The sequence below is a fragment of the Bos indicus x Bos taurus genome, chromosome 1 (assembly GCF_003369695.1).
Source record: "Bos indicus x Bos taurus breed Angus x Brahman F1 hybrid chromosome 1, Bos_hybrid_MaternalHap_v2.0, whole genome shotgun sequence".
NCBI classification, from domain to species: Eukaryota; Metazoa; Chordata; class Mammalia; order Artiodactyla; family Bovidae; genus Bos; species Bos indicus x Bos taurus.
Window position 1 is genome coordinate 21,932,506 of NC_040076.1, and position 27,250 is coordinate 21,959,755.

The following is a 27,250-nucleotide window of genomic DNA, read 5'->3' on the forward strand; positions in this document are numbered from 1 at the left end:
GCTTCCACCTAATCGTTAGCTTCCTTTCCCATGACCAGCATTTTGGTTCAGAGTTCTTTTCTCATCTGGAGCTCTTGTGCTGCTAAGCCTCCATACCGATGTCTTTGTTGCAGTCTCTCACAGGTGCTAGATCTTTCCAAAACTCCACTCCACTGTGTTACTTCTTTGATCAAAATAATTCAGTTATGCCAGTAGCAAAATGACCATAAAAAAAAATAGCAAGACTTTCTTCAATCAATCCTGATTTACCATTACAATGGGAAACATTCATATAATTAACATTTTTCTGAATTTGATGTCTATAAAAATTGATTTTCCATTAAGTTTTTTTACTTAATACTTGAGTTGATATCACTAACGGTATTTTAGGAGGAAAATTCCCACTATACTGAGCCTCTGTGTCAAGTAAGGGTTTTTTTCCCTCTACCATGAAAGGTTTAAATGAATTAATTAAAATACTTTTAACATGTATTGATTTAAGTGTCAATTCACTTTCTCTTCTTACACAGATCCTGTTTTTTTTTTTTTAATTAACTGTTTCAATCTGATATTTTCCTTGATTCTCTGGTACATTTTGCCCTTCAACCATTTGGCCTGTGGTTTGTATATCTGAAATTGGTGTGATTCTATCAGTAGAGCTTATTATATACTTTATTTAGATAATTAGAATTTCTCCATTCTAGATTAGAGCTATGCTAGTAATTTTCAAACCCTATTTATTTTCTTTTTTGCATTTACCTTTAGAGAAATTGTTGACAGTATAATCTGTGCAAGCTTCTGCATACTAAGTCACTCAGTCATTGTCCGACTCTGTGTGACCCCATAGACTGTAGCCTGCCAGGCTCCTCTGTCCATGGGATTCTCCAGGCCAGAATACTAGAATGGGTTGCCATGCCCTTCTCCAGGGGATCTTCCCGACCCAGGGATTGAACCCACGTCTCTTATGTTTCCTGCATTGGCAGGTGGGTTCTTTACCACTATCGCCATCTGGGAAGCCATGTAAGCTTCTAGCCTGAAATTTTTATTTCCTGCTATTGCTGCCCTTCATCCCCACCATCTTGTGTGCTAAGCCTTTCAAAATATTTGTGGTGGAGTACTAGTTTTTGTTTGGTTGTTTTCACTTCATTATGTTAGTAACTTACTTTTACTGTGCTTTTAAAAAGCTTCTATCTAAGGCAGATTGAAAATTAAGAAACATACATACAAATTATACATCCAAATCTTTGATCATTAAATTCAAAAGACAGCAAATTACTTTGTCAAATTGTATGAAAGTTTAGATCCCCTGGAGGAGGAAATGGCAACCCACTCCAGTATTCTTGCCTGAAAAATTCCAAGGATAGAGGAGCCTGGCGTGCAGTAGTCCATGGGGTCATAAAGAGTTGGACATGACTGAGCAACTGAGCACAGAATTACTTGTAATTTTTGTTCTTTAAGTGAATTACCTATTTTCTGGAACACACTATATTGCTCTGCTACCCTGCTCAAACTGATGCTTCTCCTACTTTTAGGATGCTTTTAGCTTCTTTTCTAATTGGCAAAGCCTTGCTTGTGTTAGAGTCAATTTGCATACCACGTCTGTGGAGTGTCTTCACTAAAAAAAGTGTTGCTTGCCTTTTCATCCCATCTTCTTCCCGAGAATTTGCCCGTCCATGCTTTTTACACTTTGTTCATGCCTTCTCTTATAGTAGTATCTCATTATGTCACTGATTATATTTTTTTCTGGCAATATTGTGGTTCCACTAAAGGCTGGTCTACTACTTAGTTACTCTTCTATCTTCAGCTCTCAACATAGCAGCTTCTTTATAAATATATGTGGAGTCATTGCTTCTTATAAATTAAAGAATATATCCCCTGTGGTCTTTTTAAAAGGTCATCCTTTAATTTTTCCCCTAGTGTTTTGGAATCATTTCTGCACAGAGAACAGTGTTTATCAGTCACAGTTATAATGTAAATTCTTGAAAATTAGAAAGTAGAGATTTCATTTGAAGATTAAAACCAAGATTGTGCTTCTCAAGAAGTACTTCTTTGCTTTAGTAAACCAGCAGCAGTTTTCAAACTTCTTGCCTCAGGATCCTTTTGTACTCTTAAAATATTGAGGGACCCCAGAGAGTTTTTGTTTAGAGGGTCATATCAACCAATATTTACCATATTAGAAATTTTAAACTGAGAAAAATTTTAAAACACAGGATTACACAAGTATGCATTCCAAGAGTCATCAACAGAGTGCTTACATATCCTATAGCCCTAGACAACTCCATTGTAGACTTAGAAGAGAAAGAGACAAGAAAGCAGATAACAGTTTAGTGTTATGAAAGTAGCATTGACTTCATGTGCCTCCTGAATGGATCATGGGTTGCTTTGGAGTCCCTGGACCACACTTAGGGAACTGCTGCTTTACAAGAATTCACTTTAATTGCCAGCAGAATATTCTGTATTTTTAATTTTGATCGTGTTGTAACCTAGCTTTTGTGTTTATAGATTAATAATTTTTTTTTGAAGTATCTGTGAGGTCTATCATGTTACCCACTCTTCTATTAATGTCTAGACATAGAATGTGCTGGAGCTTATTACCAGTGTTGGCAGCTGTAAGAAGGAGATGCTTACTCAAGGAGCAGTCATTTTATTTGTGGATACTCAGTAAGGTCATTCCTAGTTATGCCCTGTCAGTACCCTGGCTTTTACGTGCTAGCCCTTTTTATGACTAATGAACTTCCAAATACTTCTTCTGTGATGATTCTCCTTACTCCAGAGGGCTTAGAGGTTTGGTCATTTTCCTATTTCACAAAGTAAAGTTTATACCATTTTCAGTGGAGTGGGAAGTCTTCCCTTCGAGACCTTTCCTTCTTCTCTCCTTTGTTTGACCTTCCCCTCCACTTGCCTCAACATGATCCCCGATGCTGGCTGTCCTTTTCTGGGAGTACAGTCTGCTCTCTGGCAGATAGTGACTTGGCCCTAGTGAATTCTGTTCTTTGTCACTCTCTACCCTCTTACCTTGGCTGATACTCTGTTAAATTCTTTCTGAGGTCTTAGCAGGACAGTCAGTCTCCTAGAGTATTTGACGACTCTCTTCAAAGTACAAGGGGACTGGGTCTTCCGGGAGTGTCCTGGGCATGCATTGTATATACCTGTCAGCTGCATGGGAGCACCAAGATGGCTGCTCGTTCAGACTCCTGTTAATTCACTGACAGCTCTATTCTGTTTACTCACCAGTCTTTTTATTGTGTGTTGGTGTCATCGTGTGAGCTGTAATTTGGGGCTTTATCTTTATGAGTGACAAACTAGAAGCACAAAGCTGACAGAATGTTAGGGACTTTTTATTTTTTAATTCTGTGTCCTAAACATAGTAAGCAGTCAGTAAATGTTTGCTAAGTTAATTTTATTTTCATTAGTGTTGATGAAACTCTGAGCTCCAACAATGACTTTATGGTTTAAGCCAGGCCTCTCTCCCTTATTGGAGAAGGAAATGGCAACCCACTCCAGGATTCTTGGCCTGGGAAATCCCATGGACAGGGGAGCCTGGCAGGCTACAGGCCTCACAAAGAGTTGGACATGACTGAGTGACTGAGCATGCACATCTGTCTTTTATAGCCAAGGGAACTCTGCTATCACACTCTACTGAAAAAGTACATGTTGCTGCCTTATAAGCAAAATCCTTGCCTGATACTTAGTGAAGATTCCTATTTGAAAGATACAAACTTCGACTCTCCAACAGAATCTGATTCTGACTCTTTGTTAAATACCTTTAGTTTTCTTGTACATTCGTACGTCATATTGCCATGTATTCTACAAACCTAGGCTTGAGACATCATAATTATTTTCTTTTTTTTACTTAATGAACTTGCTATTGAAAATACCCTATTTTGTAACACTCTAATTTATGTTAGATATATTGCTATCTAAATATTTAAACCAGGTTTCATTTTTTTTCAGAGTTGTCTTTTTCTTCACCTCTCCTGCTCCTACCTTATTTTGACTGTTTTCTTCTCTGCACTAATTTGTTTCAATTTCTTTCCCTTCCAAGCCATCAGCAGCTCTGCAACTCTCTTTTGTTTTTGTGTTCTAACATTAATTTAGTCACACCATTGCCTGTAGACCTCCTGCTGCTCGCCAGATAAATGCCAACTTCTTGACATGACCTTGATTCAGAGTCCTTGGTCCCAATTGTGTTTTCAGCCTAATCTCTAGTCACATTGGGCCACTGCTTCCTGTATCCCACTAAGTAGTTCCCTGCCTTTGAGTGCTGTTTTGGAACCTACAGTGACTGCCATTCTCTTCTGCCTCATTTTTTTAACCATCACTGATCACCACCCTGGGCATCAGTCAGTTCAGTCGCTAAGTCATGTCCGACTCTTTGCGACCCCATGAATCACAGCATGCCAGGCCTCCCTGTCCATCACCAACTCCCAGAGTCCACCCAAACTCATGTGCATCGAGTCGGTGATGCCATCCAGCCATCTCATCCTCTGTTGTCCCCTTCTCCTCCTGCCCCCAATCCCTCCCAGCATCAGAGTCTTTTCCAATGAGTCAGCTCTTCACATCAGGTGGCCAAAGTATTGGAGTTTCAGCTTTAGCATCAGTCCTTCCAGTGAACACCCAGGACTGATCTCCTTTAGGATGGACTGGTTGGATCTCTTTGCAGTCCAAGGGACTCTCAAGAGTCTTCTCCAACACCACAGTTCAAAAGCATCAATTCTTCAGTACTCAGCCTTCTTCACAGTCCAACTCTCACATCCATACATGGCCACTGGAAAAACCATAGCCTTGACTAGACAGACCTTTGTTGGCAAAGAAATGTCTCTGCTTTTTAATATGCTATCTAGGTTGGTCACAACTTTCCTTCCAAGGAGTAAATGTCTTTTAATTTCATGGCTTCAGTCACCATCTGCAGTGATTTTGGAGCCCCAAAAATAAAGTCTGACACTGTTTCCACTGTTTCCCCATCTATTTCCCATGAAGTGATGGGACCGGATGCCATGATCTTAGCCTGACCTTGGGCATACAGCTGAAAACGTAGTTACAGCCCACTCTGTTCCTGCTGGACTTACAAACCTCAGCATTAACATTTAGCACTTACACCCTGTCTCCTTTTGCACAATGACTAAAGAAAACTTCACTTGTTCACTCTCATGTTATATACTTACTAGGTATACTTTACCCTTTTCTGCCCCATTTGGGAAACCGTATCTCAGTGGTCCCCAACCTTTCTGGCATCAAGGACAGGTTTCATGGAAGACAGTTTTTCTATGGACTGGGGTAAGGGGGGGGGGATGGCTTCAGAAGATTCAAACACATAACATTTATTATGCACTTTATTTCTATTTTTATTACATTGTGATATATATTGAAATAATTATACGACTCACTGTAATGCAGAATTAATGGAAGCCCTGAGCTTGTTTTCCTGCAACTAGGTGGTCCCATCTTAGGGTAATGGGAGAGCGATGGGGATCAGCTGTAAGTACAGATGAAGGTTCAGTCACTTGTCTGCTGCTGACCTCCTGCAATTAGGCCTGGTTCCCAACAGGCCACTGACTGGTACTGGTCCATGGCCTGGGTGTTGGGGACCCCCGGCGTATCCAAATTCAAGTGAGTTAGTTTGGTTGCCACTCAGCATAAACTTGAACTCAAGTCTGTTTTTTCAGACAGGTATAATTTGCAATCTATTGGACCTTAATACATTTTATACCTTATACTAAATACTCTTTATAACTAATTATGGCATATATTATATATGATGAAAAACTAACATGTCACAGGTTACACTGATTTTAGGTTATTGCAGTTTAATTATTATAGCTCTTTTTTCGCCTAGATTATTTCCTGAGAGCTGTAGCTACTAAATTAAATTTGAAGGGTACTGCAGAGAAGACACGCACCCTCTGATGGCATTAATACCTTCTTTTTTGGCCTACATTGGAAATACTATAACGTTACAATAAAAAAAAGATGTCTTGCTGACTTCTTATAACAAGGCTGAGACTGCCTTATCTTGTTTTACTTATGTTCACTTTCACTATTCTGATATTTTCCTCATCTTACCAGTGTATTCATCATGTTAGGAATAAGAACTTTAGTAAACATATCATGCATTTTTTTTTACTTATTTTAATTTTAGTAAGCTGTTTGCAACATGAAGTTTATGACTTAACCAGCTGAAAGCTTATTCTTTAAAAATAAATTGAAATTGAGAGATTAATGTCAATGAAAATATTTCCTTAGTCTTAACATATCACTTGCAGCAACTCTAAAAGATAAACAAATAGAATTTAAGTTTTATATGCTCTACACTACAATATGATCTAGAAAAAAAAATCCCACCCAAAATCTTTGATTGCAATGGGAGGGTTTCATTTTAAGGACTAATAGCTGCCTCATGCTTTGTGATTGCTTGCTTCCATAATTTGTTATGAAGAAAGGCTTCTAGGTAAACTGTCTCCCAAAAGCTTGTGATTTGTTCTGTTCTGCTTGGGAAGGGTTAAGAGGAGACAACATCCTGTCAAAGACCTTGTTTTTAATTTTGCTTTGCACACTGGCACAGATCCTGCTAAGAGCAGCCCAGATTAGTTCGGAAAACCTTTGAAGAGATTTAAGATGTCCTTCAGCCAGTTTGAAGGTTTTTGTCTTGCAAATCCAGTACAAGGGCGCCTGCAGGCATCTCGACCCTTGCTGTGCTGCTGATGCGGCTCAAGGTCACACTAACCCGCCCTGTGACATTCAACAACAACAAAAAATTATGCGGTGAAACTGCTTCAGCATTCAGCCAACCAACAACTTCCTTTAGTGAGGAAGTGAAGAAGAAGTCTATTTTTTCCCCCTGTTTTTCTTTTTTTGGTGGGGGGCTCTGTGAATTTTTGCTGTAGGAAATAATCCTGGATTTCTGGTGTGTGTGATGACAAGGTCATTTCTTAATTAGAACACATGTAAAGAACAAAGCTAAATGGCTTCAAAACAGCTTTGTAGTTGATGGAGAGGATTTAAATTATTTAAAGAGATAGTCACCCATGTATGATGGAAGCTGAATTCTAAAGGCATTAACTCCTTCATTCCTGTCTCCTTGCCATTACTTTGAATTCCTTTAGAAGATTGCAATGTAAACTTAAGAAAATGTATAAATGCCCCCCCTTTTTTTAAGGAGGAAACATAATTTATAAATAAAATTCTTGGATAAACTTTATAGGAGAAGTTTTCTTCCCATGCCATTCACCTCTTGGAAATTTTATCAAGTGGCTTGACTGAGGAAGCAGGAATTAGAAACTTTTTCTGCTGTTAATTGGTTTATTTTTAATTGGTTGGGGAGGGTTGAAAAAAATACTTCTTTATTACCTCACCTTCTCTTCTTCACTTTTACATGTGTGACTCGGAATTTTAGTAAATCAATTTACCTTGAAAGTAAAAGTCGCTCAGTCATGTCCAACTCTTCTCAACCCCATGGATTGTAGCCCGCCAGGCTCCTCTGTCTATGGAATTCTCCTGGCAAGAATACTGGAGTGGGTAGCCATTCTTGATTCTTGAGAAAATATATCACCTATCATTCAGTTTCTCAACTTTCAGAGAATTGGTATAAAAAGACACATGTGTTTTTCCTCAGGAAGGAGAAAAGCAATTTTCATTTCAAATAGCCTCTAAGAAAGTTGTTTGTCAACATACCGACTTTGTAAGGCACAATGAAACTGTGTGCGTAAACACTTCACAGCCATACTGGCTTCCCTCTCTTCTGTGGGACTTGTTCCTCTTCTGTCGCCTGTGAGTGCTAACTACAGGACATCAGTTGGAAAGAGTCCAAATAAACTGGCTTTCTAAGCTTGAGACTTAATGCGTATCACCTCTGTAGGATTAGAGCCAAATAATCCAAGAAATTTTTATAGTTGATACTTCTTTGGGTACAGAAGCACTTGAAGTTATTTCTTTATGCACAAAATCATGTCTGGAGAGAAAATTCAACATTATAATACTAACATAAAGCTTTCTTGGAATTTGGTTGTTTCTTTCTTAAAGAAGATGCTTCCCTGTAAGTGTAGCTAAAGTAGAACCAGGGCACATACTTCTGGAAGGTGGACATAACATACTGTGCTTATTTGAACTGATACGTTGGACTTTGGGGCCCACAGATAACGAAGCTTCCAGGGATGCCATGATGAATGGTATTAGAAGAACAGTTTAGAACTGTCTAGACTTCTTATTCTGGACCATTTTGCTCCTGTCAAGAAGCAGTATCTTTGGGTCCTCCCAGGAAAGTAAAAAGGTATATACACTTTTAGGTTATGGCTGTTTGAGAGGATTTTAGGTTTGCCAAAAGAAAAGCCTGGAGGGGAAATCTATCTGCAAGGAAAGGGCAGTGTGATTCTGTGCATCCCTGCCCTTGCCTGGAGTCTGGTGTGCCCTTCTGTCATGTATGACCCACGCTCACCTGCTAGTCATTTCTAATTTACTGTCCTAATTCATCGATTTGTTATCACTAATTGTTCTTCATTTACTTCTGTGTAGTTTCCAGTACCTAAAGGGTTGAAAGGTTGCTGTAATTGGCACCCGCAGCTGCTCTTTCTTTTGACAGGGGATAATTTCGCAGCCTATGCTTTGTGTGACAGCTGCCTAATTGGGCATTCTCCCCTTGTAGCAAGCCTGCCTCCTCCAGCCTCCCTGCTGACAAATGGTGGTGGATTATAGATGAGGACACGCTGACCCATTCGACCTTGCTGAGACAGCGGGGAGGGGCCTCCTGCTACTTGAGGGAAGCTTTAGGTCATTTAGAGGACAAGGTCACCAGCCAGGTGGGGAAATGACATGATATCACATGACAGTAGCCTGATGACATGGTCAGCGTGTCAAGGACGGAGGCATCAGTATCCGTTAAACATTATTGCAGTACTTCATTGAAAGCCTGGTATTTCTTAATTGTTCTGCTGTTTTGTTTCGTTTTAAGAAAGAGGAAGAGTGCAAAATAAGACATGTTTTTAGCAGTGTTAAGGCAAGTGTGCACATGAGCACAGAGCTGGTTTAGAAAGCTTCCTCATAAGTTTCTCCAGTCATCTGGAATGGTTTGTTCCTAATTCTTACTTAGTTTGTGATCCCTTGATTATTAGCGTTTTTCAAGACTTATTTGAAAATTAAGGCAGACAAATTAAAATGAGGTATTGTATATTGGTAAACATTTAACAACTTCCGTTCTCATGCTAACTCAGTGATTGGCACACCTTTTCATATTTCGAATAAAAGGAGAATAAGCCAAGTGAAAAGTGCTTAATTGAAAGGAACCTCAAAACTCTAGACTTAGGAGATCAAAAATAGCACCACAGCATAAGTGTAAAATTTTAAAGATTTTTTTTTTAAGTAATTGTTGAGACCCAAAAATATTTTTTAATATCTTGGAATTATATTTAATGTAAAAGCTAAAAGCTAAATGAAGATCTTTTAGATATCTTTTCATTTTTGGTAATACACAAGCTCATCTTGGATAAGTAGATTTGAACTATATAATACCTTTTTAAAGTGTAAAATCTTAAGGATCCCTGCTGAGTCTATTAACCCTATGTTAATACTTGAGAGATTAAGTCCATATAAACTGTATTGGATAGTGTAAATCTTGTTTTAAAAACAAAGGACAGTTTAATGCAAAAAATACTGATCATGATTCTTATTTTCTGGGGAGAAAAAAAAAAAAGCTAATTATTGTTAGGTACTGTTGAATCTAAGCCCTCACTTCAACAGGAGCTAATTTCATACCCCTGAGGTAAAAAACTATCAGTGGTAAAAGTGTGATGAATTAGTTCACTGAAGTAGGCACATCTGTATTTTCGTGGCTTGTGCGTGGTGTATGAGTGTGTGTGTGTGTTTAATTTTGACCGTGCTGTGCGTGTGTTTAGCCGCTCTCAAACCCTGACTCAAGCTTGGTGGAGGTTTAATCCTGTGCCCTTGTACACGTAGACTTGATTAGTAGTTGTGGTTATCGCGGCAGAAGACATACCGCCCTCCTCCTTGTATTGGTCGGGACCTGGGCATTGGGGAGTCAAGGCAAAGGAGAAAGAAAAGAGATTTTACATTAGTATTCTATGAAAGCCTTACTGTCTGCAGAACAAATTGATTGCTCCGGTGTACCTGTGCTTGGCACCACTGCTGTGAAAGAAAGGTAGGGTTGTAATCTGTTTTATTGTATTACATATTGTGACACTCCAGGAATATTTAACACGCTCTCTTTCTGTGGCACGTGCTGTAAGTCTAAGTTTTTAAAAAAAAAAAAGGAAATAAATGAATGGGAAGTATGGAAGAGGAGTGGGCTATAGCTTTGTTTACTTCAGTCCATGAGAGTTCATTCGAATAAGATAATTCTGCTGAAAGCATCACTGGGAACATAACCTGATTGATAAACAAAACCCTATAAAGTGTTCTGAGGCACTAATCTGTTTCACTGCTTGAAATGTGTCAGGCAGAGATGAAATTCGAGCTAATATTATAAGGTTATAAGCACAAGATGAATGGGAGAAACCAGGGAGGTGGTTCCGAACCTAATTAGTTTAGGAAATGATTTTTAATTATTTTCCAGTACATTGTATTGTTAAAGGTCCTACATTACATGATGAAGAGAATAGGAAAGAGATTTTCTTTAAAAGAAAAAGTAACCACTCTACCACCTTAAACTATATTAAGAAAATTAAGAAATGTAATTTTAACTTTACTCTTTTACTAGTTTCATTGTATAAACATTATACTATTTGATTCTGCTGTGGGAAAGGAAACTGAAATGTTTCTCCTAGTTGTTGTTTTTTTTTTTAATTAATTTTGTGGAATGTTTTTCAGATAGAGACTTATAGTGTAAAATTTGGGATTTCTAAATATGAATTGAACAAATGTTTTAATATTTCACAAAATGATCGAAATCCCTGTGATTGGGATCCAGGCATTCATGAGGTATTGCCGGAGCCACACGCTTTAGGTTATGTGAAAATCTGTACCATGAGGGGAGAGGTGAAATTCCTCTTGTCCAAGTCTCTTGCCACATGTGAACTGCAGGTGCCCTTTGCCTCCTCTGTCCCTGTCGTGATCTTTGATTATAATCAGAGCCCTTGATTTAGGAGAGAGAGGAAGCAAAAACAGTTCACTGGTGGATTAAAGTTGTTTTCTATTGTTTACTTTTGTGTTCTTAAAATCAGTATATAGCTTAATATTTTTTTGATTACACTTTCCCCCCATTTAAATGTGTAAATAATTGTTCTGTATGTACTACTTACACATTGTACAAACATTCCAGTACTGAAGATTGATGAAATCAGAGACCACAGACATTGGTCTCAACTTATTCCCAGATACTTTTAGAGACAAATGTGTGAATGGAGAAGGGTTTTTAAGCATTTGCTTTTTTTGTTTTTTGTTTTTATTCAACAAGTTCTTTAATTTTACCAATAATTTTGAGAAATAAGGAATGAATGTAACTATTTTTATAGTAAAGATGAGACACAAGAAATTAAATTTCCAAGTGATTGTCTAGACAACTTGCAAGATTATAAGCATTTATTAAACAACAAATACAGTACCGAATTCTGATACAAATCATTGATTAACATTAATTGGTTGAGGTCATGTTATTTATTAAGGAAAGAAGATATTTTCAAAGAACTTCTTTAATTCAGTGGCAAAATTGACTATTAAATATTTTTTTCAATGGAATGTCAACCATCAAAATTATTGGTACTGCATTCATTCTTACACTCTGAGTTTTATTGGAGGTTTTTTTTTGTTTTTGTTTTTGAAAAAAATGTGAATTGAGAAAATGTAGAGAAAAAATAAACCATAGAACTAAGACTCAAACATTTTATTTTCCAAAATACAACATGTCCTAAACTCTTTATCCTTCAAATTTTAGTTTTTAATTTAAAAAATTTTTAGTTTTCAATTTGTAATTACCTTAAAAATTTTGAAACATTTGTTATCTTTCACCCTTACAAAAGAAGAGATGGAATGTGTATATTTAATGTATAACCAACTCAGAATGGAAAGATAATGAAGGAAATATCAAGTAGAAGAGATTTATATTTAAACTCTGTTTTCTTGTGGTTGTAGTTCTTTTGATGGAGTAGGAGATTGTTTTTTACAGACAAAAGCTATGTTCTATGTTTACTAAATTACACACGATGCTTAGCACTCTACTTGGCATCTAGAATCTACTCAATAAATACTTGTTAGTCAAGTGGATAAAGAACACTCCACCGGTCTATCCAGCTACCCTACACACTTGGTTTTTATACTTTTTCTATTTACACTTTCAGCTGTTCTCATGGTAGTAGTTTTCAGCATCTGCTTCTGTTCTGAAAGCATTCTAGGTATTGAAGGAACTAGAATTCAGTGTTTCAGAACCAGAGTAGAAACTGTTTTCGCAGAATTGTTTTTCACTCAGAGTAGTTCAGGTGCCCAACTGTGTCTTAAATTGTCCTTCCTTTCAACACAGACAAGCACAGATAGACAATCATACTTAGGATTTTTCTTCAGCTCACATTGCCTCCAGGATACCCTTTTCCCACATATGCTGGTCTGCTGTGATGGTACATTTTTCAAGCACTGAAGTCTGTGTCTTAGATGCATTCTGTGAGTCTAGGTCTGTTATGCTGACATCAACAGATGATTTTGAACATCCAAGAAAACTGCATTATAACTTTAGTCAGAGAGATTTAAATCTATGGAGAAATCAATCATTTGACTTATCATTATGACTATGACTTGAAGGCATGAGATGAAAGTCATTCATGAGGACAACTTTAAATATGTGGGTGATACTTCCCTCAACTCAGGTTAATGAGCGTATTTTTTATTGCTAAGTTTTCAACATTAGGCTTAGACCAGAGTTTTTGACTGATAGAACCTTATAGATCAGTTCATATAAAGGTACATTTAACAGATGAGAAAACTAAGTTTTAGACAGGTTGATACATGGTCACTGTTATAAAACTATTTAGTAGCTGAGTCAAAGCAAAAATACAAATTGCTATCTTTATAAAAAGTGATCACTTTTTCACATGATGTTAACTCTTTACCTAATATTATTCTCCTAAAATAATTATGTTGATACTAGCCAGTAGTAGTTATACCTGTAGCCACAGTAATTTTAATTCATAACTAAATGTTCTATAAATTTAAGCAAATGGATGTTAAATCATTATATATACTTATATATATATATCATTATACATATTTATAATGATACAGTTTCAGTTTGCTTTAATTTACAATCTGGTAATGAAATACACACACACAGAATTACTGATTCATTTCAGTTCAGTTCAGTAGCTCAGTCATGTCCGACTCTTTGTGATCCCATTGACTGCAGCATACCAGGCCTCCCTGTCCATCACCAACTCCCAGAGCTTGCTAAAACTCATGTCCATTGAGTAGGTGATGCCATCCAACCATCTCATCCTCTGTCATCCCCTTCTCCTCTTGCCTTCAGCCTTTCCCAGCATCAGGATCTTTTCCAATGAGTCAGTTCTTTGCATCTGGTGGCCAGTGTTGGAGTTTCAGCTTCAGCATCAGTCCTTCCAGTGAATATCCAGGGTTGACTTCCTTTAGGATTGACTGGCTTGATCTCTTTGCAGTCCAAGGGACTCTGAAGAGTTTTCAGCATCACAGTTTGAAAACATCAGTTCTTTGGCACTCAGCCTTCTTTATGGTCCAACTCTCACATCCGTACATGCCGACTGAAAAAACCATAGCTTTGAGTAGACAGACCTTTGTTGGCAAAGTGATGTCTCTGCTTCAGTTAATATTTAATATTTTATAGCAATATTTTCTTTAATCGTGTAATCAAGCTGAGTAGAGAAAGTGGGCAGCCAACTGGGACTTTGCTAGGTAAAGACCTCCAAGGAGGTATACTGACCAGGCATGGCCCCCTTCAAACATAATTAAATGCTGAATTGACAAATTCAAGAAACACTCTAATTCAGATTGTTCATGGAAAGATTGATCATGGAGTCATCCAGGGGCTACGAGTTTGGGTTTGCAAATAAGTCCCAACAGTACATGTCAGATGGGTATCCAAGTTAAAGTCTGAGAGGGTCGCTCCAAAAATCAGTTCCTGACAAGACTGGACTTGCCTTCATCCTACTGGGCTGGTTTTATTTCCAAAAGAGAAATAAACAAGTAAATAGAGATGTCAGAAAATCAAGTTGACCAAGTATAGGGGCAGTGGGGAGACTAGTGGGCAGTGGAGATGTGGTTTAAGAACTAGAGTCATGCTCAATATTAAGTTTATATAAAGTATGTAAGGTATGGGGATGGGGAGATGGCAGTAAACTGTTCCTAAACCCTTCCCTCCCGTTAGTAGATTAAAAAAATATGAATAAATGAAACAAAACTTCACACCCAGCTTTTTGCTTCAGCAGCTGGGCAGACCAAGGTTTGCAAGCAAACTCTTTCACCTTCTAAACTTCACTCTTTCCATCTTCAAAGTAGGGATTAGTATAAAATCAAACTTGATAGGTTATCATGATGATAAATGCGAAGACAGTGTATAGTGCCTGAACCATTATATGTATCTGGTAGTTATTTGTTTTGAGGTGTGTGTGTCCGAGTGTCAGATAGTCATGCTGCAGATGTATACTTTATACCACTGTTAACAGTAGGATTTGGCTAGGTAACCGTAATATGATTGGTAGAGCTGTTTGGGTATCTCGAAATGAATGATGCATTCTTTTCATCTTGTGTATTCAGTGTGGTGAAGCCAGGTCTAAACTCTTATTCCTATTTTTTAACCTGTTAATTTAATCACATATGTCAAACAAAAAAAAGTCTGTAACTTTAATGATTCACATTCACAAACTACATATCTTTGTCTTGATTAGTTATGTGATTTTTATTTGTGTGGACTTTATTAAAATATGTATCAAAAACTGTGTGTAATTTTCAATAACCACCTTTCCATCTAACAGTATAAACTATTGATAATTGAATCATGTGCCTCACTTTAGAATGATAGGAAATAATTTGGAAAGTGAGAACCCAGAACTGATAAGGTGAAGTTTAATTTGCTTGAATCTTAGCTTAAAAGTTTCATTTTCTTCAAATGCCTCTCTTAGTTTCTAGACTTTTGTCCCTTTAATTATAGAAATTACTTAGCATTGATAGACTTTTGGAGATCCTTAGGACACTGGGGTGATCTTTGTTAACAAATGTAAATGCCAAATAAATAGCAATTAACACAACAGTTTTCTCTGGACTGCACAAAATAGAGGAATATTAGAGATTTCTTATGATTTGACCTGTTTAAATAAAATTTTGCCTTTTCATTATACAGTACAATACTTGTAATTTTAAATGAAGTGATTATTTCTTTTGATCTTTATCAAAGCATATTACTTGAAAACCTAAAGGATTTCTTAAAGTTATACCTTGTAATCATCTTTACTTGGCTTAACATGTTAAATTTAAGGGAAACCCCAAGTAATTGTGTTTGTCTGTGTGTGTGTGTGTGTGTGTGTATACATATATATATATTTCCTATGCTGCCAGTTGCTTTTTGGTATTATGTATAGAATTAAGCAGTTAGAAAGAAACTAGAATATGTATAGACATCCACTTATTCAGCAAAAATTCAGTGTCTCAGATATGCCTGTGGCAAACAGAATAAAACTAATTTTTGTCCTCACGAAACAATAAGTACATTGTAGTGGTAGAAGACAAGCAATAAATAAGTATTAAAGATAACAGCAAGGAAAAGCAAGCAAAAAGTGTTACAGAATGAGAGAAGTCCTATGACAATTGGTCTCCTGATTTCTCTGCTAGAGGAAAATGGGGAGACCCATTTACAGAAGGCCATTGGAAAAACCTTGCCTTGGGAAGTAACATTTAAGCTGAGTTGTGGAAGGAGGCAAAGCTTCCCAGGTGTCTCTAATTGTAAGGAACCCACCTGCCAAAAGGAGACTAAGAGATACGAGTTGGGTCCCTGGGTTGCAAAGATGCCTTGGAGGAGGGCATGGCAACCCACTCCAGAATTCTTGGCAGGAGAATCCCCTGGAAGAAGGAGTCTGGAGGACTATGGCCCATACAGTCACAGAATCAGACAAGACTGAAGTGACTTAGCACACACACATAGGCAGGTGGAAGAAGGCAAAGGAGCAGCTATAGGAAGAGTCTTCCTGGGAGAGGCACCTACACACACGCAGGGGCTAGGGGGCCAGAAAGAACTGTCTATTCTGGTGTTGAAGGAGATCTCTGTATTTAGAGTTATGCTCTCCAGATGCTCTCCAGTATAGTAGCCTTGAGCCACGTGGGGCTTGTCCAAATGAGATGCACTGTAAGTGTAAACTACACACCAATTAAGAATGCAGTTCAGTCGCTCACTTGTGTCCAACTCTTTGCAACCCCATGAACCACAGCACGCCAGGCCTCCCTGTCTATCACCAACTCCCGGAGTCCACCCAAACCCATGTCCATTGAGTCAGTGATGCTATCCAAACATCTCATCCTTTGTCATCCCCTTCTCCTCCTGCCCTCAGTCTTTCCCAGCATCAGGGTCTTTTCCAATGAGTCAGCTGTTCGTATCAGGTGGCCAAAGTACTGGAGTTTCAGCTTTAGCATCATTCCTTCCAATGAACACCCAGGGCTGATCTCCTTTAGGATGGACTGGTTGGATCTCCTTGCAGTCCAAGGGACTCTTCAAGGGTCTTCTCCAACACCACAGTTCAAAAGCATCAAGTCTTTGGCACTCAGCTTTCTTTATAGTCCAACTCTCACATCCATACATGACCACTGGAAAATCCATAGGCTTGACTAGATGGACCTTTGTTGACAAAGTCTCTGCTCTTTAATATGCTGTCTAGGTTGGTCATAACTTTCCTTCCAAGGAGTAATCGTCTTTTAATTTCATGGCTGCAATCACCATCTGCAGTGATTTTGGAGCCCAAAAAAGTCAGCCACTCTTTCCCCATCTATTTGTCATGAAGTGATGGAACTGGATGCCATGATCTTAGTTTTCTGAATGTTGAGCTTTAAGCCAGCCTTTTCACTCTCCTCTTTCACTTTCATCAAGAGGCTCTTTAGTTCTTCTTCACTTTCTGCCACAAAGGTGGTGTCATCTGCATATCTGAGGTTATTGATATTTCTCCCGGCAGTCTTGATTCCAGCTTGTGCTTCATCCAGCCCAGCGTTTCTCATGATGCACTCTGCATATAAGTTAAATAAGCAGGGTGACAATATACAGCCTTGACATACTCCTTTTCCTATTTGGAACCACTCTGTTGTTCCATGTTCAGTTCTAACTATTGCTTTCTGACCTGTATACAGGTTTCTCAAGAGGCAGGTCAGGTGGTCTTAGTATGATCAAAAAAAAAAAAAAAAAGTGAAACATCTTAAGGATTTTATATTGATTTCATATTGATGCCATAATATTTTAAATATATCGAGTTAAAATATATTCAGATTAATTTTAACTTTCTTTTAAATTTCAAGTAAAGTAGTAAAGTACTAGATAATTTAAAATACCACATGTGATTCTCATTACATTTTGTTAGACAGCACCTGACTAGAGTATAATGAACAAGGGACTAAATGACATAAGGTTGGTTAGATTCTCTGGAGCCAGATTATGCAGGACCTGGTAGACCTTAGAGAGGAATTCAAACTATCTCAAGTGAGAAGGAAACCATAATGCATTTTCAGTCAAAGGAATTTACCTTTTACAAAGAGCCTTGGCTACAGTGTAAAGATTGTGTTGGAGGGGCCAGTTAGAAAGCTAATATAGTAGTGTACAACACACACAGCACTGAACCATTCATCACAACAGCTGTCAGAGAATGTTACACAAAATAGAGTATCTAATCATCAGTGAGTTTTGTTTCAATGGAGTTTCTTAAGCTATGGGTGCAGGCGTTGGTTTAGGGTTTACATGTGTAGGAGTTCTCTTTCCTCTTTGTTCATGGAATATTAAAAATCTTACAAAATTAAATTTCTACTACCTCCCGAAATACTGTAATTCATGAAAATAGTGATACTTTAAAGTCATTTATAGTTTTAAAGATTTTTAAAATTTTTGTCAAACCTGTGATATTTTGTGATAGTTTGTTGTTCAGTCACTCAGTTGTGTCCCACTCTTTGCGACCCTGTGGGCTGCAGCACACCAGTCTTCCCTGTCCTTCAGTATCTCCCCAAGTTTGCTCAGACTCATGTCCATTGAGCTGATGATGCCATCCAGCCATCTCATCCTCTGTCACCCACTTCTCCTGTCCTCAGTCTTTTCCAACATCAAGATCTTTTTCAGTGAGTCAGCTCTTTGCATCAGGTGACCAAAGTATTGCAGCTTCAGCCTCAGTACTTCCAGTGAATATTCAGGGTTGATTTCTTTAGGATTGACTGCTTTGATCTCCTTGCTGACCAAGGGACTCTCAAGAGTCTTCTTCAGCATCATAATTCAAAAGCATTGATTCTTCAGCACTCAGCCTTCTTTATGGTCCAACTCTCACATCCATACATGACTACTGGAAAAACCATGGCTTTGACTATGTGGACCTTTATTGGCAAAGTGATGTATCTGTTTTTTAATATGCTGTCTAGGTTTGTATAGCTTTTCTTCCAAGGAGCAAGCATGTTTTAATTTCATAGCTGCAGTCACTGTCCACAGTGATTTTGGAGCTTAAGAAAATAAAATCTGTCACTGTTTTCACTTTTTCCCCATCTATTTGCCGTGAAGTGATGGGACCAGATGCCATGATCTTAGTTTTTTGAATGTTTAGTTTTAAGCCAACTTTCTCACTCTCCTCTTTCACCTTCATCAAGAGACTCTTTAATTTCTCTTTGCTTTCTGCCAATAGGGCAGTGTCATCTGCATATCTGAGGTTATTGATACTGTGATGATTTGATAGAAGCTACTGACAGCACAGATTCTGCAGGCCTATATAGCCTTTAACCCTCCCAGCTATTCTCTATGATAGTTTGTTCTCTCTCTTTTGAAGTGAAGAAACTTGAGACACTTAAGAGTAATTAAAAAGGTGCCAAGGTTATAGGGTAGTGACAGGCCTGAGGCTGAAACTTAGTTCTTTCAGGTACATGTTGTGATACCCTTTTATGGAAACACTCCTTTTATGGATATATAGATTGTGTATGTGTGTATATTTGTGCAAGAATGTGACTTAGGTTTGCCATATTTTATTTCACTCAGAAGCTATAATTGCACTGCTGCTGCTGCTAAGTCGTTTCAGTCGTGTCTGACTCTGTGCGACCCCATAGACAGCAGCCCACCAGGCTCCCCCGTCCCTGGGATTCTCCAGGCAAGAACACTGGAGTGGGTTGCCATTTCCTTCTCCAATGCATGAAAGTGAAAAGTGAAAGTGAAGTCGCTCAGTCGTGTCCAACTCTTCGTGACCCCATGGACTGCAGCCCACCAGGCTCCTCCATCCATGGGATTTTCCAGGCAAGAGTACTGGAGTGGGGTGCCATTGCCTTCTCCCCTTTTAATTTGTATAAAACTGGAATAATTCTTCATCTTTGGCTTTTTGCTCTTATTTTACTACGATAGTACAAGTTTTGGATTATCTTTCATAGTACTGAAAAAATGCAAGACAGTATAGTTCAGATGTCTTTTTTTTTTTTCTTTCCTGAATTGCTTTTAGTGTTTTGCTTTAGAGGGAAATTTATTTGCTGTAGAATCTGCTTCCACTTATGAGTACTTAGGGGACACTATATATAATGCTATGTGCTTTGCAGGTCTTAGTTCGTGAAATCTTTTTTCATGGTTTTATTAATTAGATAACATTATCTCCAAAGTCTTAGAAAAGTTAAGTTAGTTGGTGAACCAAGATTCAAAACCTGAACGCTTAGCTTTAGTATGTTACCCATTTTTAGGTATCTTTGAAGTTAAGTATCTTCACAGTATCCCCGTTATGATCAATGACACTGTGAACAGTATTTTTCATTATAAAAATCAAAGGACTTTTGAAATTCAAGTAAAAATGTTTAAAATTTTTTAAACTGATATTTCTTTAGCAGAATTGAAATTGATTTCTCTCTTATCACTGACAGGACTGATACTTTTTGGCAAGCTGTTTTAGTTCCTCTAGTTAATGAAACTAAAGATCAGGTAGCACTGAAGGAAGCTCTCTGTGCAGCATAAAAACCTGGCAGTTTGCTTCTAATGGGTGATCTTGTAAACAGTAGGATGGTGGTATCAATAAGCATGTGGTTACTAAGCAGCATCACATTTTTTAAAGTATCAAGTCATAGTAAAATACCTGTATATGGGTCCACTTTAAATTGCAGAGTCAGCTAGTTAGGAATTAGAAATGCCAGATTCTGGGTTTGCAGTGTTATCTTATAAACAGATCATTTAAAATACCTGAGTATCCAAAGCATTTGCAATGTGGTACTACTTCCCTGGTGGCTCAGAGGTTAAAGCGTCTGCCTGCAATGTGGGAGACCTGGGTTGGATCCCTGGGTTGGGAAGATCCCCTGGAGAAAGAAATGGCAACCCACTCCAGTATTCTTGCCTGGAGAATCCCATGGATGGAAGAGCCTGGTGGGCTGCAGTCCACAGGGTCACAAAGTCGGATACAACTGAGCGACTTCACTTTGACTTTCATACTACTTGATTTTGGAAAGGACAGATTTTGCCTAATTAACATAAAATTATATTACAGCAATTATATAAGTTAGTATCCATAGCAATAAGGAGCATAAAGAGGGGAAAAATAGCATTTCTAGAGGACTTACTGTGTTGGATGTTTTATATGTATTATTTAATCTTCACAACTCTCCTACTAGATAAGTTGGTATTGTCCACATTAAACGGAGACATAAAAAGTTTTACCTAGAATTACAGAACTGGTGGATGAGCCCTAGTGTTTTTATTTGTAAAGCTTGTGGTATCTTTAGAAATAAAAACTAGAGGGAATTTTTTATCTTACAGGTTGTTGAAAGGTATAAAAGAGCACCTTTCAGAAATAAGCTGTAGAAAATGAAACTCTTAGATTTTCTTCAGCATAAATGGTTGAGATTGACAGAGGGTAGATTGGAGTGGTGTCTGGTCCTATGAGTAGCCAATCAGATCAGATCAGATCAGTCGCTCAGTCATGTCCGACTCTTTGCGACCCCATGAATCGCAGCACGCCAGGTATCCCTGTCCATCACCAACTCCTGGAGTTCACTCAGACTCACGTCCATCGAGTCAGTGAAGCCATCCAGCCATCTCATCCTCTGTCATCCCCTTCTCCTCCTGCCCCCAATCCCTCCCAGCATCAGTCTTTTCCAATGAGCTAGCTCTTCGCATGAGGTGACCAAAGTCCTGGAGTTTCAGCTTTAGCATCATTCCTTCCAATGAACACCCAGGACTGATCTCCTTCAGAATGGACTGGTTGGATCTCCTTGCAGTCCAAGGGACTCTCAAGAGTCTTCTCCAGCACCACAGTTCAAAAGCATCAATTCTTCAGCACTCAGCCTTCTTCACAGTCCAACTCTCACATCCATACATGACCACTGGAAAAACCATAGCCTTGACTAAACGAACCTTTGTTGGCAAAGTAATGTCTCTGCTTTTGAATATACTATCTAGGTTGGTCATAACTTTCCTTCCAAAGAGTAAGCGTCTTTTAATTTGATGGCTGCAGTCACCATCTGCAGTGATTTTGGAGCCCAGGAAAATAAAGTCTGACACTGTTTCCACTGTTTCCCCATTTATTTGCCATGAAGTGATGGGACCGGATGCCATGATCTTCGTTTTCTGAATGTTGAGCTTTAAGCCAACTTTTTCACTCTCCTCTTTCACTTTCATCAAGAGGCTTTTGAGTTCCTCTTCACTTTCTGCCTTAAGGGTGGTGTCATCTGCGTATCTGAGGTTATTGATATTTCTCCCAGCAGTCTTGATTCCAGCTTGTGTTTCTTCCAGTCCAGCATTTCTCATGATGTACTCTGCATAAAAGTTAAATAAACAGGGTGACAATATACAGCCTTGATGTACTCCTTGTCCTATTTGAACCAGTCTGTTGTTCCATGTCCAGTTCTAGCTGTTGCTTCCTGACCTGCATACAAATTTCTCAAGAGGCAGATCAGGTGGTCTGGTATTCCCATCTCTTTCAGAATTGTCCACAGTTTCTTGTGATCCACACAGTCAAAGGCTTTGGCATAGTCAATAAATCAGAAATAGATGTTTTTCTGGAACTCTCTTGCTTTTTCCATGATCAGCAGATGTTGGCAATTTGATCTCTGGTTCCTCTGCCTTTTCTAAAACCAGCTTGACCATCAGGAAGTTCACGGTTCACATATTGCTGAAGCCTGGCTTGGAGAATTTTGAGCATTACTTTACTAGCGTGTGAGATGAGTGCAATTGTGTGGTAGTTTAAGCATTCTTTGGCATTGCCTTTCTTTGGGATTGGAATACCAGACTGTAAAATAGTTTATGAAGTCGAGCTTCTCAATCCTGATATTTTGTTGTTACCATTCTTGATTTTAGTTGGTTACATCCAGTCTTTTGTTACCAGGCCCACCAGTGATAACAAAAAGGTCTAAATACTTAACACCGCAAAATATATGGTTTACCTTCTGTAATAGTAGAAGTGCTTTTTTTTACTGGCATTCTTTTTAAAGAGGTAAAAACTGATTATTGAACAGAGATTTTTAAGATGGCTTAACCATTTTTATACCTTCTCAGACATAATTTTACAAATAAGATTTGAGTCATGTCAACTGTCTGATGACCATTTTCTTGATTATACAGTAGTGATTCAAAGCACATTCTTGCTTAGTTTTGTTCCACTATGCAATTTTTAATGTGTAATTTTGTTCTTCCATTTTGCAGGTTATACAGAACTCCACTTAGCCCTTTTATTCTGAACATGGGTTCCAACCATTTCTACTTCACAGTGTTTATGCTACTGAATAATACATTTAGAACAAAAAAATTGCCAAATTTGAGAATCTTTTTAGCAGGTGAATTTTTTTTTCCTCTGTACATCACTCTTTTGAGTATTCCTACAGTGTGTAAACTTTTAAGGGGGTAGGTGGAAGATGCTTTACTTGGGAAGTCAATTTCAGTAGTAATTTTGTGACAAACCTGTGTTTACAAGTTCGATGTTTTGCAGAGAGACACTGACTTTTTGATTTGGGAATTTAAATGATACTCTCTTGTGTAAATATAATACAGAAACTTATAAACCATTTCTGTTCCTGTATCAAAATGCACAAAACTTATAAAAGTCTTCCTTTGGTGGGTCAAAGGGGGAGGATAGGATGAAAGAAGGCATTTTATTCTATCTAGAATGGGAATACATACTTAGCCCTGAAAGGAGCATCAGGCCTAAATGACAGAGAAGAAATAGAAAGGCAGAGTGATTGCACTCAGCCATACCAAGAACATTCTCAAGAAGGGCTTCAAAATAAGGAGCTAAAATGACTAGCTCCAGGGAAATGCAATAGAATCTTAAAGAGGATCTTGTTGAGCCTAATACTTCTCAACAAGTAAAGTGAGGCACAAAAAAAAAAAAATTATAACACATGGTTACTTTTTGTCTTTCCTCTGTATCTCTCATAGCCCTAGAGTTTGGGGAGTTAGTCCAGTGTCTTCTCTCTGGTGGTCCCACCCAGCTCTTGTTGAAAAGAAGTATTTCACCTCATATGCAGGAAGGATTTGAACCAGATGTAGTTGGAGAACTAGCAGTGGGACCTTCTGCCTCTTTTTCTCGTTTATTCTACCATGGGGTATTTGTTATTTCTGACTCCTTCCTTTGGGCGGTTGTTGAAACTTTTGGAGCCAAGGCTGTCATCTAGGGCCAGGAGCCATCCAAGTTTATTTAAGAAGAATTGGAGACCAGTTGAAACCCAGTAAATGAATTAAAGAAGCACCTGGAACCTTAGACGTAACCTGGCCATACCTGACCCAGAGTAACCCGGCTTCTCACCCACCCAGCTTCACTAATGAACTTCGATTGCAGGCACTGTAAAGAGTGTGATGCTGCTTACAGTTAGATGTTTTGCCTATTTAGGGGCATAATTTGTTAGAGATGGTAGAGTTAGACAAATCAAGATCCCCCTTATGTGATATTTTACTATTTAGCCCTCTGAGCAAGAACCATCTGGTCTTTATTTCCTTGCCAACTTCACTACAACCCATCTACTTGCCTTTGTGCTGGGTTCCACTTTAAGAATTTATTTTCCAGTCTGTTCATACATAGAGTTGGAATACCAGCATCTCCCTTGAGATTTTATTACTGCTTATCTATTTCCCACCTTAGCTTCCTAGCATGGACACATACCCTCTTCTAACTAATAGGTGTAGTACCTAGTTTGTACATTAAGCAAAGGCAGTCTCTCTAAGCTTGCCTTTCTTTCATCCATTCATTCTCATGGCCTTGAACCTTGCTCAAGGCTCATCACTCAGGGTTTGGACAGTCCTAGTCTCACCCAGAGTTGGGCATTGATACTTGCATGATTCAGTATTAGTAACCCACCCCATCCCATCCACATTTCCCAACATAGAGAATATGAATATGGTCTTAATGTCAGTCTCAGGAGCCTTTGTAGTTCTCAATGTCCGCAGCAGCATGAATAAATCAGGTATAATTAAACACTTAGGAGTTAAAAGAGGGAAAGAAGAAAGTAAACCATTTGAGAGGTTGGGAAGGGTAGAGAAAGGCAAGAAGAAAGAAGGAATAAAGGGAAAAAAAATACATATTTAAGAACTGGAACAGCTCTTGATTATGCCCTTGGCTAGTGGCACTACAGTCATGAGCTGAACCCAGTTGATGGGTTCTGACTCTGAGGTCTTAGGAAGCAGTCTTGAATCTAATAGTCTAAGATGTGTTGTCTTAGCAAAATTACAAAATGGAAGAAATCAGAAAGATGGACAAGGAAATTGGCTCATCTGTGTCTTTCATGATTCCTTTTTTCCTTGATTGAAGGAAGCTTAATATTTTGTTTTACTTTTCATGAGAAAAAAAAATGAGTGTTCATTTCCTTTCTAATGGTCTAAAGGAATTGTTCTCTTTTTGAATATGAGAAATTGTCGTTAACGTCAGAACATTTCAGTCTCCTTTGCACACCATGTAGAATATATACATTCATATAGATTAAATAACTTTAAAGTCAGTTAAACTTCTTGGCTAATATGAGAATAAAGGTTTATCTACTTGTAAATTCAATAGAGTAGGAAAATGATAAATTTAACTGTAAAGTTCTTCAACATCAGTAAGTTTCACACCACTGCACGGATACCTTGACGAAAGGACATGTTCAGCCAGATGGCCTGTGCTGGCCTCCTTCCCATCCCCGAAAAGATATGTTATTCACTCCCAGGGTAACTCAGGGAAAGAGCTGCTTGTGGAATTAAAACACCCAATGTCCAATTAACCCCTGTTTTGGTCAGTGTTTCCTACACAGTTTGGATAATTGGCATACTTTAGTTTCATCAAGGGAGGCAGCTGGTTTATCGGTTAGTTCAGGCCCTAGGGAATAAGAAATCTGAAATCCTGTTATGAGCTCAGCCCTGGCAAACTCTGTGTGACCTTGAACATCTTCTTTACCTCCTTGTGTCGCTCTCCCCATTTGAAAATCAGAGATAGGCCGTGGACGTAGACCCAGTTCATGAGACGGAGGTTCTGTAGGAAAAGTGAGGGAAGAGAGTGTTGATACTTGCAGAGGCCTTCAAACCATGGATTTGAGGGCATGGTTTGCCTCACATAGTATTACTGCAGTAGCTTAGGGATGCCGCCTTTGCATGGAACAGAAAGAAGCCTATTCAATAAAGCTCAAGCAGAGGGAGATTTATTAGAGGCATATAGTAGGCTCTTCAGGAGTCCAGTGATAGGAGAGCATTGCACTTCCTTGAAACTGGAAAACCGTTCATCAGCTCCTTGCTGCCTGTTCTCTCTCCCTTTTTGCCTTCCTCATTCTGCTTCTGTCTCTGCACCTCCTTCATTCTTTTTTCTCAGTATACTGACTCCTCTGTATGAGCTGTGAAGTATGGCCTCATTAAAGCAACCCCAAAATGAAGGTTTTCAGTCTCTGTGAATTACATATCCCAAGAGATGAAAGGAATTGGTCCTGTTTAGTCACACATTCTCAACGTGGTCCATTCCCTGGGGCTAGGGATCAGGGAGTAGATTCTTTATGGAAAAAGTCCAGGGAAGGAAAAAATGATAGGCATGTTTTGTACATGAAATGAATGACCCTTTGGCTTAAGTAAACATGTCTTACAGAATCACAAAGTTAAAGAGTTTATTAGCTAGATTATTAAAATGCAGATCTAAACTACTTTTTTAGTTTTTCAGGATATATATAGAATATGTTGAAGCATTTAACAGACAATATCAGGCATGGAGATACAAATGCCAAAGACGATGTCTCAGCTCACAAGGAGCTTTATGTGGGGTGACTGGAAAGTGAAGACAATTTGATAAAGTCCCCTAGCCTCAGCTCTGTTGGTAGAATTTTAATGTTAATCTCGTGCTTAGAAAATGCCAGGCATATTCCATTCCATATCATAGAACAGCTTGAGGAGGTAGATAATATTATTTCAATTTTACAGTTAAAGAAACCAAGCCCCAGAGTGCATTGGTCACTTGACCAGAGTTCAGTTCTGTTCAGTTGCTCAGTCGTGTCCGACTGTTTGTGACCCCATGGACTGCAGCACACCAGGCTTCCCTGTCCATCACCAACTCCCAGAGTTTGCTCAAACTCATGTCCATCAAGTCAGTAATGCCTCCAACTATCTCATCTCCTGCCTTCAATCTTTCCCAGCATCAGGGTCTTGACCAGAGCTACCCACTGACAAATGCCAGAGTCAGGAATCCAATGACTGTTCTCTTAACCACCGTGCTATGCGATCTTTCTGATAAAAGCAAGAGCAACAACAGACACAGATTTTAGAGTAGGAAAAGTAATCTAGAGTTCTACAGGTGCTATAAAGTCATTTGCTTTGCCAAATGTTTTCAAACTCATCGTTATAGTCCATGGCAATGTCAACTCACAGGGAAGGCTGGAGCTCAGAAGAACCTCACTTGGTTTTGGATGAACCACTTACTGGCTAGTTTGGCTAGTTACTCAATTGCTTGTATGTTAAAATGGGAATGAATGTAATACCAATATAATATTAACCAACCTCAGGAAAAGAATCAAAGAAAGTATAACTTGGTATTTCATTGGAGAAGAAGATAAGGCCTAAAGCACTTGGGGGAGAGAATTTTTTGTTTTTGTTAATGTACAGTAAACTCAGTAACGGGCTTCCCTAGTAGCTCAGTGGTAAAGAATCCACATGTAATACAGAAGATGCAGGTTCAGTCTCTGGGTTGGG

At 38.5% G+C, this 27,250-nt stretch overlaps 1 protein-coding gene across 3 annotated transcripts in view; it reads left to right on the forward strand.

Annotated features, from left to right (window-relative positions):
• NRIP1 (nuclear receptor interacting protein 1) overlaps positions 1-27,250 on the forward strand; it is a 55,338-nt gene that overhangs the window by 2,973 nt on the left and 25,115 nt on the right. Inside the window, exon 1 of one of the 3 annotated variants that reach the window (XM_027547886.1) lies at positions 9,583-10,126. The exons of the other annotated variants lie outside the window; for them this stretch is intronic. The gene's annotated coding sequence lies outside the window, so the exon portion shown is untranslated. Of the gene's footprint in view, positions 1-9,582; positions 10,127-27,250 lie in introns of those variants that run through there. 3 annotated transcript variants of the gene reach the window in all.